At 42.9% G+C, this 16790-nt stretch overlaps 1 protein-coding gene across 2 annotated transcripts in view; it reads right to left on the bottom strand.

The window, feature by feature from the left end:
- Window positions 1–16161, bottom strand: part of INO80 (INO80 complex ATPase subunit) — an 83236-nt gene extending 67075 nt beyond the window's left edge. For both annotated transcript variants that reach the window (XM_060760626.2, XM_060760634.2), the window contains exon 1: window positions 16073–16161. The gene's annotated coding sequence lies outside the window, so the exon portion shown is untranslated. The remainder of the gene's footprint in view (window positions 1–16072) is intronic.
- Between the last annotated feature and the right edge of the window lie 629 nt (window positions 16162–16790).

Below are 16790 nucleotides of genomic sequence, written 5' to 3'. Positions count from 1 at the left end.
GAGAATGCCTCTAGAACATGGCCATATAGCCTGAAAAAACCTACAACAACCCAGTGATTCTGGCCATTAAAGCCTTCGACGATCCATACTTTGTTTTTTAACACGATTGTGAGGTCAGGAGTATTATGCTCCAAAACTCTGTCTGTCTGAATCCAGAAGTCCCAGAATAGTTTGACTATTATTATTATTATTATTATTATTATTATTATTTATCTCCACAAAGGGGAATCAAAGCAGCTTGACATAAAAGAGCTGGTACATGAGGAACTTATTGTAGAGAATGCACGTAATCAGGGTGTGTTGATCTACAACTCATCTTTGTGTGTGGTACCTGGTGTCAGTTGTGTATCTAGGTACAAAAATATGAGCTGCAATATCTTAAAACTATTATCGCAGAGCACATGTGTCAAATACAAGGCCCGTAGGCCAAATCCAGTCCACCATGGCATTTTATGTAACTTGAGAGGCTTTCAATGCTAGGCAACAGTTACATTTATACAGTTTTACCAAAAAAACAAACAGCCCTTTGAAGGTAACTATGAAGCTGATGTGGCCCTCAGAGGAAATAAGGTTGACACCCCTGTCCTAGAGTCTCAGCAATTTGAATTTTTTTCAGGTCCATCTTATTTGCAGTCTAAAGCTCTCAAAACAAATAAGGTCATGAAATAAATTTTAAACAACCAACAGGCCTTTCTCTGAATGCATATGCTTTAAAGATAAGATTGCTCAGCTTTTGCCTTATACTGTTTCAACAAGCATAAGAATAACGTACCATATATGCTTCTGAAATGATTTTTCCACATTTGTGTAAACTTTAGGGCTGTGCAAAACTCTGTTTGTAACTTGTTTGTCATTTCTATTTCATAAGATTCGTACATGCGAAGCAATACATAAGGGGTGGCCACACAAAAAACTTAAGATTCAAAACACTGACCTATGACTTTTGGATGAGTTATGTAAGTGTTGTAAATGGCTCCAGGTCTCTGTTGTGCCTCTTCTCCCCAAAAGGGCTGGGTTTGGTTCCCCCAAAGGATGGTGGGGCCAGGAGTCCAGGGAGACACCCCACTTTTTCCCCAAAATGGGCAGCGAGAGGGAGGGAATGATGCCTGACTGGATGGCCGGGCAAGAAAGAAGCCCCTCCAGCACATGGTCAGCCCAGAGAGAGACAGGCAGAGACCACACATGCATTGAGGCTTTAATGCGGGCAGCTCCAGTATTCTGAAGCAAACAGAATTCTGGGAAATGTAGTTTAGGGCAGGGCCTTTTTAATCCTCTGGCGCTGCTGACCTGGAGACAATGCAGAACTTGTATTTTAAAAGCAACTTCTCCAACTTGGAGAGGCAAAACCCAAGCGCTGCTGACCTGGAGGGGGTAATAGTGGTAAATGTGTTCTACCATTGTAGCAAGTTTCATCCCTCCCGATAGCTCTAAAAATGAGAGAGAAAGGAGTCCCAGAAGCTCCCCCTTGAGCAATTACTTAATGAAAAAGCAACAAAAAAATCATTATATCATTATAGTTACGAAACATTCCGCCCCCCCCCCCCCAATTTAGTAATGAGTATTGAAACTTTTTTTCATTGATTGCACAGGCCTCATACACTTGTATTCACGCAAGAGCTAATAATTATAACATTGTTTGACCGAAGTGGTCAAATGGTTTCACATATCATGTCCAATCTTCTATGCAATTTGGTAAACTTTAGACAGGACAAATATATTCCATCCAAGCTCCTGCTAAAGAGCAAAGAAGAAGATCTCCGCCTGAAAATGTGAAGATGTTTCTGCAATATTGATCTTCCCTTGAAATGTGTAGCCACATGAGAGTTAGACATATTGCAGGCATAATATTGATTCCTGTGAGGATCTAGCTATTGCATTGCATGAAATTAATGTGCATTTTAGAACACGGCAAAGCACCTCAAACAAATCAATGGCAAATAAGGCACCATGGAGGCCACAAATAGAATTAATGCCATGGGGTAAACCAACATAACATGTGGATGGTATAGCATACAAGTTATTATATTTCCTAATTCTCATTATTTTACTACATTTATTGTTCTACAGATAGCACAGTACAAATCTTACAATCTCTCTGTGAAATTATGACCATGGCTCAGAATTAGCATTCTACCAACACTAGATATAGCAGATTCATGAAACAACACAGCATAGAACGCTTCATATATATATATGTATGTATGTATGTATGTATGTATGTATACATCAAATTTAAGATTATTTTTTCTTCAATATACGGTATTCACCAAGGGATTATTGCTATCTCCCAAGCAATAAAAGCAAACATAATCAAACGAGAATCTTTGTGCTTAAGATGAAAGGAGATTCAGATCTCACTTCACTCTTGATTGTGAACTAATATGACACTTTGATTAAGTCAATTAAAATATATATTCCTAAATAACTGAAGATTACTGGGCCTATGAGGCAACCTTCTATTTCCAGAAAGTGATACTTGAATCCCTAGATGATGGCAGAACTAACATGTACATTCCCTTCTCTTCAGGTTCTCATCAAGTTGAGACATACTTGCAGGGACAGAGCATACAAATGTTTTCACTACACTGCAAGAAGCCTTTGAGGTAGACTCCAACATTCTCCATGCTGAGTGTTAGCATCAGCTAGAAACTCAGTATGAAACTGAAGAACTCCCTCACACCAGGCTTTCATGCCCTGGAGCAAGAAAGCAGATAAAGGCCAAAGACTTCAACTGTCTAGAACAGAGGTTCTCAAACTTTTTTTAAATGCAGGGCCCTTTTTGAAGCAAAAGTTTCTTGTGGAGTCCCAATAAATGTTTTTACATTATATTATATATTGTATTCTATATATTGTATATATATCAGGCATGGACAAACTTTTTGATGCATTGTGTTTTAAAATTTGACAGCCAGGTCAAGTCAGTGGCAGATGGATAGTGTGTGTTTGTGTGAACTAATTTAAAAACTATGAATATATTCCTATGCACACTGCACATATCTCATTTATATTTCAAAAAAGGACGGAATGAACAATACAATATTTAAAATAAAGAAATAATTTAACTAACATAATAGTATTTCAGTGGAAGACCCCAGGGGCCATACAGTCCAACCCCCCCTTCTGCCATGTAGGAAAAACACAAAGCACTCCCTGAGCGGTGGGAGGAAAATAAGCGTTTTGGATGCAAGGAAGGCAAAAAAGGGATCTCAGCGGTGAGGAAAGCAAAGGAAAAGGCTTTTGGTGACAAGGAAGGGGAGAAGGCGAGGGAGGCAGAGGAGCAGGAAAGAGGGGTTTGGAAAGCTTGGAGGGAGAGGAGGAAAGCACTGAGCCCCTCAGTATGCTTCACAGAGCCCCAAGTAACATTGATACTGAGTCCCCTTGAAACTGCACAATTCAAAGATACACACACAGAGGCATAGGAGTACAAAAAAGGTCTGAAGAGAAGTGGAACTTTAATTTAAGAGCTCATTTACAATTTAGCCTTGCTCTTGATGATAATATAATGTTCTGCTGCTAATAAAAGCAAGGCAAGTGCAATACAAAAAGAGGCAATGTGATGTTTTCAAGTGTTACTGAACTAAACAGAGTCCAGCCCTTCCTAACCAAATGGACCTCCACAGTCAAGAAAGAGGTTAAGATTCTTACTACATCTAAGAAAATGCCTACTACCTCGAAGACTAACAAAGGTCACAGATTACAGTCTCTTTCATGAACCGCATGTAGTGCTAATATTTTTCAGGTAAACATATAATACCTTTGGTTGAGATGGGTTTGTCTACACTGAGCTCACAGGGAAAGTAATAAATTGTTGCAGAATGGGTCATTCAGAACATTCCTGCTAATACTTTAGGACCTCATAGCACTGGGTGTGGAAATTAAATCACACACTGTGTTGATAATATGTTATCTTGATTCGAACATCTTGCAACTGATTGGAACTTCCTAATATAAAGGAATTCTCAAATTACAGGCTTCCAGGTGTTCTTGGAGTGTAACTCCCAGATTACCTCACAATTGGCTATGTTGACTAAAGCTGATAGTGGCTGCAGTTTAACAACAATTGTATGGCTAAACTTTGCCTATCCCATCATAATGTATTCTAACACAACAGTTTACCTTACAGACTGTCACTGGAAGTTGGTAATCTCTCACTGGTGTTTGAACACTGCCAGTCTTTGAGGACTGGGACATCCGTAGGGATACCAAGGTGCTTGTTTATAAAGCTATTGTCCTCCCAACCCTGTTATATGCCTGCAAAACGTGGACTGTCTACAGACATCACATGCAACTCCTGGAACGATTCCAACAGCGCAACCTCCAAAAAATCCTGCAAATATCTTGGGAAGACAGGCGGACAAATGTCAGCGTGCTGGAAGAAGCAAAGACCACCAGCATTGAAGCGATGGTCCTCCACCATCAACTCTGCTGGACTGGCCACGTTGTCCAAATGCTCAACCACCGTCTCCCAAAGCAGTTGCTCTACTCCGAACAGGAAACAGAATGTTGGAAGACAGGAAAAGAGATTTAAAGATGGGCTCAAAGCCATCCATAAAAACTCTGGCATAGACACCGAGAACTAGGAAGCCCTGGCCCTTGAGCACTCCAGCAGGAGGTCAGCTGTGACCAGCAGTGCTATAGAATTTGAAGAGGTACAAATGGAGGGCGAAAGAGAGTAATGTGCCAAGAGAAAGGCGCATCAAGCCAACCTTGACCGCCAGTACACCAACCTTGGGGGAAACTCTTACTCGGACAATGAGGGATCGCCTAAGTAAGTAAGTAAAGTAATCTTATTCTAGAAAATGTATGTCCATCCAATCTATCACACACTTAACTGACCCAACAACATATATTACATCGGAAGACAGACCTGTACATTAGTATCTGATGTGTGTTATTCTCCAATTGTGTTCCAAGAGAAAATATGGAGATAAGGTTATACCTGGGTTTCTAAAAACATCAGCTCCCTGTGTTTGTATCATTGTGGTGTGGCTTATTGAGTTGAGGAATAGTATCCTTAAGAAAACACAGCAATCAAAGTCTATGAGACACAGAACCTGCCTCACCATGGACAGTAACTCAGTGATGATATATCTGAATGTCTTCAGCAAGGAATTATAGCCCACTAGGGCTGGACCTATAATAAATTATTCCTTGGCATTTACTGACTGTCAATTGGTGGTTTTTATCTCTTGTCTCTTTGTTTGGTAGACACTGTAATTTGAGAAATGTTTGATGTAAATTCCCAAGTTTTAAGTTTTTGAGGGAAAACAAGTCAATACTTTTTTGGAATGTTGTGTGGTTTCCAGGCTGTATGACCATATTCTAGCTACTAGAGCATGGCCATACAGCTCGGAAACCACACAACACTCCAGTAATTCTGGCCATGAAAGCCTTGTAATATTACTGGTAACAACTTCAAATCCTTTCTGTGTTTTTTTTTTTCAATAACTGCATTTCAATGTCCTTACACTGGCAGGACAAACTAGTCACCCTAACATTTCCCACCACCACTGGTTCAACTGGCAAGATTCTGGCTCAACAAAAGATCTTATTTTCTCTTCTTCTTTGCAAATTTGTATTTTGAAGCAGCAGCAAGAAGTAAACATCACTGACTATATAAGAAATAATGAACATCCTCCGTGATTTTGCTCCTTCTTTCAGCATTGATAATATGGCAGTATTTCAAATATAACACATAGGCTGCCATGGTGGTGATGCCATTCCCTTACACTGTCCTACCCACATAGTAAAAGATTGGAACCTGAATCATACTGATTACAGAAGTTGTAATGGTGAGAAAAGTCTGGCAAAAGAGAAAAACACCCACAGAGTGAGAATACATGATACATTTCCATGGTGCTATGATGGCACATCACCATTTCATAGCCCACTTTATCCTTTCCCATCCCACTCTGAAAACACTGAAAACTGTTAGCATTATCTGCTAGGACACATAGTGAACTGAGCTGGAGATAAATTTATTTCTTTGTAAATTAATACACTGGAATTTGGATCATATTTATTGTTCACTTGGAGCAGTTGATTACTGTAAGAGTATCCAAGCTGTCATGGTCAATTGGATAATAGTAATGGTGAACCATTTAGTGGCGAGGCTTGCAAAGGAGAGAGGCACTCACATGTATCTCCATCACAACATTTTGGAAATGCCACAAAAGGATATGTCAAAGCTAGAGAAAACAAATACCAGGTTTTAAAAATCATGGCAAGATTAAAATTGACTTCGAGAAATGTGGTTCTATAAATTGAGACATGAAATGTGTTGTTTTGCCTACCAGTAGAGATAGTGATGTCCCATGTACGTATGAACAACATTCTAAGCATGATAAACCCCTTGTTTGGTTTCACCATCTGTCCAACTAATCTGAGCAGTTACATTTGTATCGTAGGGCTTGGCTGTAGACAATGGATTCTGTGGTGTATTGCAAGGCTACAGACAATAACAGTCCAGGAGCACTGGGACATAAACCCTAGGCAAGGATCACGCAATTCAAACAATACAGCTAAAACACCCTACTTGGGCACTGCAATTTCAAACTACGGTATATTATAAATTATTTATTCAAAGCATTATAAAAATCAAACTTGAAATACCATTAATACCAAACAAGACAGAGCCACACAGCCAGATGTATGGCCTTCATTGGTGTGCCAGAAAGTGCAAAATTATATAAGGCATCAGATCCCATCTGATCTTGGAAGCTAAGCAGGATCAGACCTGGTTAGTACTAGAAGAGGAGATGACCCAGGTGGTTTCAGAGGAAGGAACTGGTACAACTGTCTCTGAGTACTCCTTGCCTAAGGAAACACTATGAAATTCATGGAGTTGCCATAAGTTGACAGGCGACTTGCACATATGCACATGCATGCATTCATATTTTCTTCCACACCACCACCAATCCGGCACTGAATAGGAATTTCTTGAAGCAGCTCAGATCAATACTAACTAAACAGAAAGCAAGCTTTCCTTTGAAAAGGAAATGGCCAAATAAAACGTGTTTAATTTCCTCTTAATTTTTACATTGTCCATGTGGTTTTTTCCATAACTTGCCTCAACCTTTACTACCTCCTCAGATGACAAGATGCCCACTAGCTACTGTGTCCAACTTATTTTTAAATGCTGTGCTCTTCAGCAGCACTAATACCACAGGAATGAGACAGGCTCTCACAAGGCCTGCCTGGGTGTCTACATTCTCAGGGCAGTTGTCAAAACGCCCTTCACATAGGAACAGCACAAAGTCCTCTGAGGTTAATATTAATGTTTCTCTCAAAAGAATGCCATAACAGTGGCAGTTGCAATTTCTGCAGCCACAAAAACTCAGCAAAAAGCAGAAACAGGGGTGGAAAATTAAAAATGGAGTAGCAGAAATGACAAGAGAGAGAAATAAAAGAAAATTATCATGACCATGGGAGGAACACTGTGAAAACTGGGGTTGTATATGTCTGGGGCCACACTGAAATGATCAGAGGGAGGTGGGTCTCATATAGCCCCACGTGCTTCATCTCTTACATAGGTGGTGACTGCCTCTTTCAACTGCTTGTTCATCTACCTCTAATGAGCACTTAAACAAAAATATTATCACTTCAACACTGACAACTATTATTACTATTCTACATTCTTTTTGGCTTTCCATCAGGTACAAACAAATTGACATTCTTCACTATGAACAAATTGTATAGCATGACCAGTAGCAAATACTAGTGATTCCAAATGTCCCTCTCCTTTTTATCATAGTATGACTCCTATATGTCAAGAACTAAGTAATAATACAAGCTTGAAGATAAATGAAGCAGCTGTTTTACTGTTTGCCAGAGGAAAATTGGTACTGTGAACTAGCAGAATGGACAAAACCCCCAGACAAATTTGCCCGTTAGATATGTTGAATGGATTGGTCTACAGCAGGGCTGAGGAGTATATGGCTCTCCAGATGTTGTTAGACTTTAGCTCCCAACAACTCTTCCTGAGTCCTGGTTGATGCATCTAGATGTGAGGAGATTATAAAGGCCATGTCAGACAACCCTTCCCCCAATCAATGTTTCATAAGGGAACTCCTCTAAGAACTAGGAAGCCTGGGTTCTAGTAACCTCCTTCCTCTTTCTGAGATGATTGTGTAGTCAGGGAAAAGTCACGTGCCTCTGGCAGTCAGTTCAACATTTTCCGGGGCAGGGTGTGAACTGCCACCTTCTTGACCTACTGGGTGCTCAGAATGTATTCTCTGCGAGCTTTCTGTAGCTTCCATTTCTGCATATCCCAATATGTTCTCTTTTCCTTATCAAAACTTATTTTTCTTAGCAATGCTGTAAAAATTAGGTATACATGCTTACTAAACAGAGGCTAAGTAAATAAAAAGGTTTCAGCCTGGTCCCCTTCCTGCTGTCCTTGCAGTGCCAAACTGAAACTTTTTTATTCAGACAGGCTTTTAAAGAAGGTTTTTAAGATCAGTTCAGGGGCTGCTGTGGTTTTTAAAAACCTTTTAGCCTGTTTTAATGGTTTTTAACTGGGAATTTTAAAAATACTGTTTATATTTAATCCTGTTTTAATGTTTGCATATTTGTATATTTTTAATTGTATGCTGATAGTTTTATGTTAAGCCACTTTGAGTCTCCTGCGGGAGATAAAGCAGGGTATAAATAAATATAATAATATTAATAAAAGCCAGCGTGGCATGGTGGTCAGACTGTTAGACTATGACTCTGGGAGACCAAATTTGGCTCCCTCTTGTTCAGCACTTGAAACTCACTAGGTGACCTTGGGCAAGTCACATCCTTTCAGATGTAAAGAAAGGGAATGCCAAGCCTCTTCTGAATAATTCTTGCCAAGATAATCTGAAGACAGAGTCACTGTAAGTCAGACACCACTTGAAGGCAAATAATAGCAAAGAGACTTGGTATTAAACGAAGGAGATCAAAGTTCAAGGACAACCTTTTCAATTCACAATGAGACCTATTTAACTTCCTTTCAAAATAATGTTTATTGAAATAGAACTGGACTTCAATATTTCAGTTCTACAGGTTCAATGAAGTGGGACTTCCAAGTAAAACTGGATAAGCACTTACTTGAAGTAGAGTAATACTGGACACAACTGTAAATGATTAGTAGTAGTAATAATAATGTGTAACTTCAATCTTTGATTGTCTGCAACAATTCTCACTCTATTGGTTTTTTCAAAGTACAGCACAATATCCATATCTGCAGGGGATATGTTCCCAGGGTACGTGTGAATACATGAAACAATGGATAATAGCAAACCTTATTGAAGGACTTCTGACCCAAGAATATCAGAATCATGTTGGAGGACCTAGAAAATGCCTAGAGAGGACATATGACATTTTGCCCAACATGGTCTCACATATATTTTGGGTTTTATTGCAGTAATGTTTCCATTGACTGCTTGGCTTTGGCAATTAAGAGTTTAACCCTACATTGTTCTAATCCGGAAATATTCAAGAAAAGAATCTATCAAGTTACAAAACCAGGTAAAAGTAAATAGACAAAATTATGCAAGAGAACATCAGCTTTCATGCTGTAAGACTCTACATTATAAAGTCACACTTCTTTAAAAGCTTGAAATTTCTGTTCTGTAAACATGTTTGGTCATGAGAATACTATCATTGTAATCCCAAATCTAAATATTTAAACATGACACTACAGGCAGTCCCCAAGTTATGAACAAGGTAACTTCTGTAGGTTTATTCTTAAGCTGAAATTGTATGGAAGTTGGAACAGGTAAATTTTTAAAATGTAACTCCAGCCACACACACACACACATAGTATGAGTGTATGTGTATAAATAAACTTTGGATAGTATAGGGAAGGGTTAACACACCTGTGTATTTGTTCTGCAGTTTGTGCCCCTGTTCAGAAGAAAGCTTAAATGGAGACACCTTTTTTCCATGATAATTCTTTCAGGGGTGAATTTCCATTCCGAGGGGCAGATTTCACTCACATCCTGTTGACTCACCCCCATTCTTAACTGTGAGTCATTTGTAAGTCGGATGTTTGTAACTTGGGGACTGCTCGTACACAACTTCAAAATAATACCACTATGTTTTTTTAGAGCAGTCTGGACTTGGACAATTGGCAGGCAATAGCCTCCATTCTATAACACTGGTGGGAAAATGTTCCATGACTCTGGAGACCAGGGTTTGAATCCCCTAAGCCAGGGGTCCTCAAACTATGGTCCAGGGGCTGGATACGGTCCTCCACGGTCATTTACCCGGTCCTCACTCATGGTCAACCTAAGTCTGAAACGACTTGAAAGCACACAACAACAGCCTAAAACAGGCCCACACTTCCCATCGAAATACTAATAAGTTTATATTTGTTAAATTGTTCTTCATTTTAATTATTGCATTGTTTTATGTGTTTTTTTGCACTACAAATAAGATATGTGCAGAGTGCATAGGAATTCATTCATTTTTTTTTTCAAATTATAATCTGGCCCTCCAACAGTTTGAGGGACTGTTACCTGGCCCTCTGTTTAAAAGGTTTGAAGACCCCTGCCCTAAGCCATGGAAACCCACTAGATGACCTTGGACAATCATACTGTCTCAGTCTCAGAAAAAGGTAAAGTCAACTCCTTCTGAACAAATGTTGCCAAGTGATACATTAGACATAGGGTTGTCGTAATTCAGAAATGACTTGAAAACAGATCACCGCAAATAACAAGGAGTCTAAAAATTTGGCACAGCAACCAGGTATGCCAGTGTAGGCCAAATTGCGCACACTTGTGGTGGGATGAAAAATCATTAACAGCTTGAAGTATATGAATTAATAAGCTTTTCAGGTTACAGTGACAAAAACGATACAGGCTTCTCCCACTTTTTGAACCCTTACTTTCGAATGCTTGTCAATTGAGGGTAGAGCTGCTCTTTCATCAATTGTGCATGCCTACATGAGCTTGCTTCTACATACCTTGTCCCAAGGTTTACCTATGAAAAACTGGGCTCCTTCTTGATTCACTTTGTGCATACAAAATATTTTATTAGCTTTATAATCCTTTCAAAAGTGGCATACAGCAACTTTTTTCCAGTTGCTAAAACAACCTGACTTTTACTTTTCAACCACTTTCTGGCAATGCTCTGGTCCCCAACCTTTTAGACAAGCAGGGGCTTCTTGTACACTAAGGGTGCACCTACATTTTAAAAGTGATGCAGTTTGACACTAGTTAAAACTGCCATAGCTCTATGCTATGGAATCATGGGAGCCAACGTTTTGCAAATTCTATAGCCTTTTCTACCTAAATTACAAATCTCAGGATTCCACAGCATTTCAGCAAAAGAGATTCCATTTAAACATTAGGAAAAATTTACTGATGGTTTGAGGTGTTTGGCAATGGAATACGCTGCAGCCTCAGTGTGTGGTACAATCTCTTTCTTTGGAAGTTTTTAAACAAAGTCTGGATGGACATCTGTTGGGAGCATTTTGTATATTCCTGGATGGCAAATGGGGTTGCACTAAATAGCCCATCTGGTTTCTTCCAACTCTGTGATTCTATGAGCTCTAGCAATTCATAGAATCATAGAATCAAAGAGTTGGAAGAGACCTCATGGGCCATCCAGTCCAACCCCCTGCCAAGAAGCAGGAATATTGCATTCAAATCACCCCTGACAAATGGCCATCCAGCCTCTGCTTAAAAGCTTCCAAAGAAGGAGCCTCCACCACACACCGGGGCAGAGCGTTCCACTGCTGAACGGCTCTCACAGTCAGGAAGTTCTTCCTAATGTTCAGATGGAATTAATCTGCTGCCAAACTGCATTTATTCTACAGCGTATATGGAGCCTAGATGACACTGCAGGCTCACTTGTACTTTGACTGTAGGTGCATCTCTAGAATTAGCCCTCCTATATTGACTTCTATTTTAATGTTTATATTGCTTCTGGTTTTAATTTCCCCCGTGTTATGATTTTTTTAGTGTTTTAGTCCCCTTTTGGAGAGAGAAAAAGGGAAATAAATAAATATTCTTTTGCAGAAAGAACTCCCATGATTCCACAGCATTTAGCTATGGTGGTTCAAGTGGTGTCAAAGTGCCTTAATTCCAGTGTGCAGATGAACCCAGTGTGTTTCCTACCGGCAGAATGGGGTTGTTGTTATTATACTGACACAAAACACAGTATGACACAGGAGACGAGATCTATATGATGGATTTCGTATCACAGAATCACAAGTCGAATACTTCCCAAGCATTTAGGACTTTGTGATGTATTTTTGAACGATGCGCACAGATCCAAGTAAGGTAGCTTTTGCAGTTGACACTTTGTGATTTTGTCAATGTTTATTGTGTTCATTTATTATTATTATTATCTTTATTTATACCCCGCCTTCCTCCCTAAGAGAACCCAAGGCTGCTAACGGTCATGCACTTTCATCAATTTAAAGAAAAGCAAATATAAGTCTTTAAAACAAACCCAATTAAACAGTACTGTGTGCATTAGATTAAAAATAGAGAAGTTGGACTGAGTGGCCTTTGAGGTCTGTTCCAACTCTGTAATTCTATGTTCTTTAGTGTTCTGTGGCAAGGAATGACTGCTGGAAACCACCAAAATTTAAATCCCAAGCTCCTTGGCATTGAGAGATATTAGGTAACGGTATTCAGGGATCCAGCCTGCGCTGGATGGAGTTACACTTCCCCTGAAGACACAAGTTCAGAGTTTGGAGTTTTTCCTGGACTTGGCATTGAACCTAGAGGCCCTGTTGTGAGATGTCGGAGGTGGCCAGGAGGACCTATGCACAATTAAAACCTGTGTGCCAACTGTGCCTGTTCCTTGAGATGCAGGATCTGGCCACGGTGGTACATGCTTTAGTTACATCCTGTCTGGATTACTGTAACACACTCTGTGGGCTGCCTCTGAAGAGTGATTGGAATCTTCAGCTGGTCCAAAGAGCTGCAGACAGGTTGCTCACTGGAGCTGGCTACAAGTATACAACCCGCCTGTTGAAGCAGCTCCACTGGCTGCCAGTCTGTTTTCAGGCACAATTCAACATCTTGGTTATGACCTTTAAAGCCCTACTAGATGGTTCAGGTTCAGGCTATTTGGCTGACCGCATCCCTTTGTACGAACCTGCCCGGACTATGAGATCTTCAGGACAGGCCCTTCTCTCAGTCCGACCTCCATCTCAAGCTCAACTGGTGATAATGAGAGAGGGGGCCTTCTCGGTAGCTGTCCCTCGACTCTGGCACTCCCTTCTTCCCAGGAAAGCCATGATGGCCCCCTCTCTACTGTTCTTTTTATTCAGTCAGACTTTTAAAGAAGAAGGTTTGTACGATGAAGTCAGGGGTGGTGTGAGTTTTTAACTTTGAATATGTTTTTATGCAGGCATGGGCAAACTCGGGCCCTCCAGGTGTTTTAGACTTCAACTTCCACCATTCCTAATGGCTTCAAGCCCTTTCCTTTCCCCCCTCAGCCTCTTAAGTCCAAAACAACTGAAGGGCCCAGGTTTGCCCAGGTCTGTTTTTATGGATGTTAACAGTGAACTTTTAAAAACTGAATTTATATTATATATTCATTTATACTGAATTCTGTTTTTAATGTTTGTACATTTGCTGATTTTAAATTGCGTAGGCATGCTTTTAATGTAGGCCGCTTTGAAGGCCCTTCCACACAGCCCTATATAGCCCAGAATATCAAGGCAGAAAAATCCCATATTATCTGCTTTGAACTGGAATATACAGCAGTGTGGACTCAAGATAACCCAGTTCAAAGCAGATATGGTGGGATTTTCTGCCTTGATATTCTGGTATATATAGGGCTAGGTGGAAGGGCCCAGAGTCTACATGTGGAGAGAAAAAACGGGGTACAGCAAACATTATTTATTTATCTATTTATTCTGTGCATTTCTATCCCGTCCTTCTCACCACTGAAGAGGGACTCAGGATGGCTTACAGCAGGCAGTCATTAGATGCCAAGAAACAATACATTAAAACACACAGTTACAATTAACACAATTAAAACAATTATAAGCATTCAACTAAAAACAGTTTGCCGGTTCAAAATATAATCCAAATCAGTCCCTTGGGGTCCACTAAAACATTATTTTCCCAGTTGATCCATTTATTGCACAAATGCTTGATCTCAATGCCAGGAGTTTTTTTTTTCTGAAAGGTCAGGAGGGAGGAGGCGGATCTAATATAATTGGGGAGAGAGTTCCATAGCCGAGGGGCCACCACTGAAAAGGCCCTGTCTCTCATCTCCACCAGTTGCGGCTGCAGAGGAAGTAGGACCGAGAGCAGGGCCTCCCCGGATGATTGTTCTTGGTGGTTCGTAGAAGGAGATAGGTTCGGACAGGTAAACTGAGCTGGAACCTTTTAGGGCAGAGGTTCTCAACCTGGGGTCCCCAGATGTTTTTGGCCTTCAACTCCCAGAAATCCTAACAGCTGGTAAATTGGCTGGGATTTCTGGGAGTTGCAGGCCAAAAACATCTGAGGACCCCAGATTGAGAACCAGTTTTCATAGAATCATAAAATCAAAGAGTTGGAAGAGACCTCATGGGCCACCCAGTCCAACGTCCTGCCAAGAAGCAGGAAAATTGCATTCAAAGCACCCCCGACAGATGGCCATCCAGCCTCTACTTAAAAGACTCCATGTTTCTACTTTCCTACGCGGAAATGTTGAAGGGTATACTACAGTTGACAACCTGAATCCTCTGCTTAAAAGCTTCAAAAGAAGGAGCCTCTACCACACTCCAAGGCAGAGAGTTTCACTGCTGAACAGCTCTCACAGTCAGGAAGTTCTTCCTAATGTTCAGATGGAATTTCCTTTCCTGTAGGTTGAAGTCATTGTTCCATGTCCTAGTCTCCAAGGCAGCAGAAAACATGCCTGCTCCCTCCTCCCTATGACTTCCTCTCACGTATTTATACATGGCTATCATGTCTCCTCTCAGCCTTCTCTTCTTCAGGCTAAAAATGCCCAGCTCTTTATTCATTTTAGACACCCTCCTCTGGACACATTCCAGCTTGTCAACATCTCCCTTCAATTGTGATGTTAGACTCCAGTGACCATCCAATGAGAGATGGTAGAAAGAGTAATTTATCAGGAATTGAAAGTTTAGACTCCCCATAGAATCATATAATTATTGAGTTGGAAGAGACCTCGCGGGCCATCCAGTACAAACCCCTGCCAAGAAGCAGGAAAATCGCATTCAAAGCAACAGATGGCCACCCAGCCTCTGCTTACAAGCCTCCAAAGAAGAAGCCATCACCACACTCCAGGGCAGAGAGTTCACAATACATCAGCTCTCACAGTTAGGAAGTTCTTCCTAATGTTCAGGTGGAATCTCCATTCCTGTAGTTTGATGCCACTGTTCCGCATCCTTGTCTCCAGGGCAGCAGAAAACAAGCCTACTCTCCCCTCCCTGTGACTTCCCCTCACATATTTATACATGGCCATTATGTCTCCTCTCAGCCTTCTCTTCTTCAGGCTAAACATGTCCGGTTCTTTAAGCCGCTCCTCATAGGGCTTGTTCTCCAGACCCTTGATCATTTTAGTCGCCCTCCTCTGGACACATTCCAGTGTTTTAGGGCTTTATAGGATAGTCAGCACTCTGAGTTGTGCTGGCTTTAGCCTAACATCATTAATAGTGAGATCAATGCATTCCCCCTAAATGACTCCCCTGGGGTTGGATGGCCCTGGGGGGTCTCTCTTCTAGTTGGGTGGAAGGTGGCTTCAGAGGCAGTGGCGTGGCGCTTCTCGGGCCTGTGTCCGCCCCACTGACAGACTGGCGGAGCGTCCTTCCCTCCCTCCCTCGCTCCGTCCCTCCGCCTCCACGCGGGGCGCGCACGTGTGTGTCCGTGGGCTGGGTGGGGCCGACACGCCCTCGCCCGCCGCCGACGCCGCCGTTCGGGTCCTGGGATGTTTCCCCTCCTTCCCTCCCTCCGTCCCTGGGCGCCGCTGCGTGCTGCCACCCCAACCCCCTCCCTTTGCTCCCGACGGCGCAGAAGAGCGGCCCTGTCCCTTTAAGAGCAGGCCCGGCGCCTGGGGCCCCCGCGGAGGGAACGCGTCGCAGGGCCCGCGGGGGCTCGGCCTTGCCCGGATCCCGCCCCGCCCGGCGACTCACCTGGGCCCGGGCCGCCTCCGCGTCGCCCGCCCGCCCGCCTTGCTCCGGCCTCCGGGCCTCGGTCCCCGGGCGCTGCTTGCCTCCTCCTCCTCCTCCTGCCTCGGAGCCTCTGGGCTGCTGCCTGGCCAAGATGGCGGCCGCGCTCTCTCTCGCTGCTGTGGCGCCTGCTGCTGCGGAGGAGGAGGAGGCGGCGGCGGCCGGCGCTGGGACGGCGGCGGCGGCGGCCACTTTCGCTCACTGAGAGGAGAGGAGAAGGGACGCGGGGAGCCATGGCGGGGGGGAGGAGAGGCGCCATGGCCAGGCCAGAACAATCGAGCGCGGCACCGCGGCTCGCCGCTCCCCGCATGGAGGCGCCGGGGCTCCCCGCTCGCACCCGCGCCCTTCCCCGCCCGGCACCCGCGCCCCCTTCTCGGGCCAGCCCCCCCGCGCAGGGAGCCGAGGGCGCCCCTCTAGCATCGATCGGTTGTCGCTCGACTGGTCGCGTCTGGCGCTGACGGAAATTGCCGAGCGCTTTCGGCCGAAGAGGCTGGCGTGAGTTAGCAGTTCTCGCGTGAAGCGCTCGCCGGCTCTCGCGAGAGGGAGGCTCCAACGGGAGCTCTCTGGAAGTGACGTCGTCTTTCCATCACCCTGCTGCTCTAGTTAGGCGAGGGCTGTGAAGGCTCAGCTAGGCCTCAGGCCGCTCTCCTGGGTTGAAGACGCCTCTTGATGCCATGACCCT

This window comes from Anolis sagrei, chromosome 1, assembly GCF_037176765.1.
Source record: "Anolis sagrei isolate rAnoSag1 chromosome 1, rAnoSag1.mat, whole genome shotgun sequence".
Taxonomy (NCBI): domain Eukaryota; kingdom Metazoa; phylum Chordata; class Lepidosauria; order Squamata; family Dactyloidae; genus Anolis; species Anolis sagrei.
This window is presented reverse-complemented; position numbering and strand designations above follow the sequence as displayed.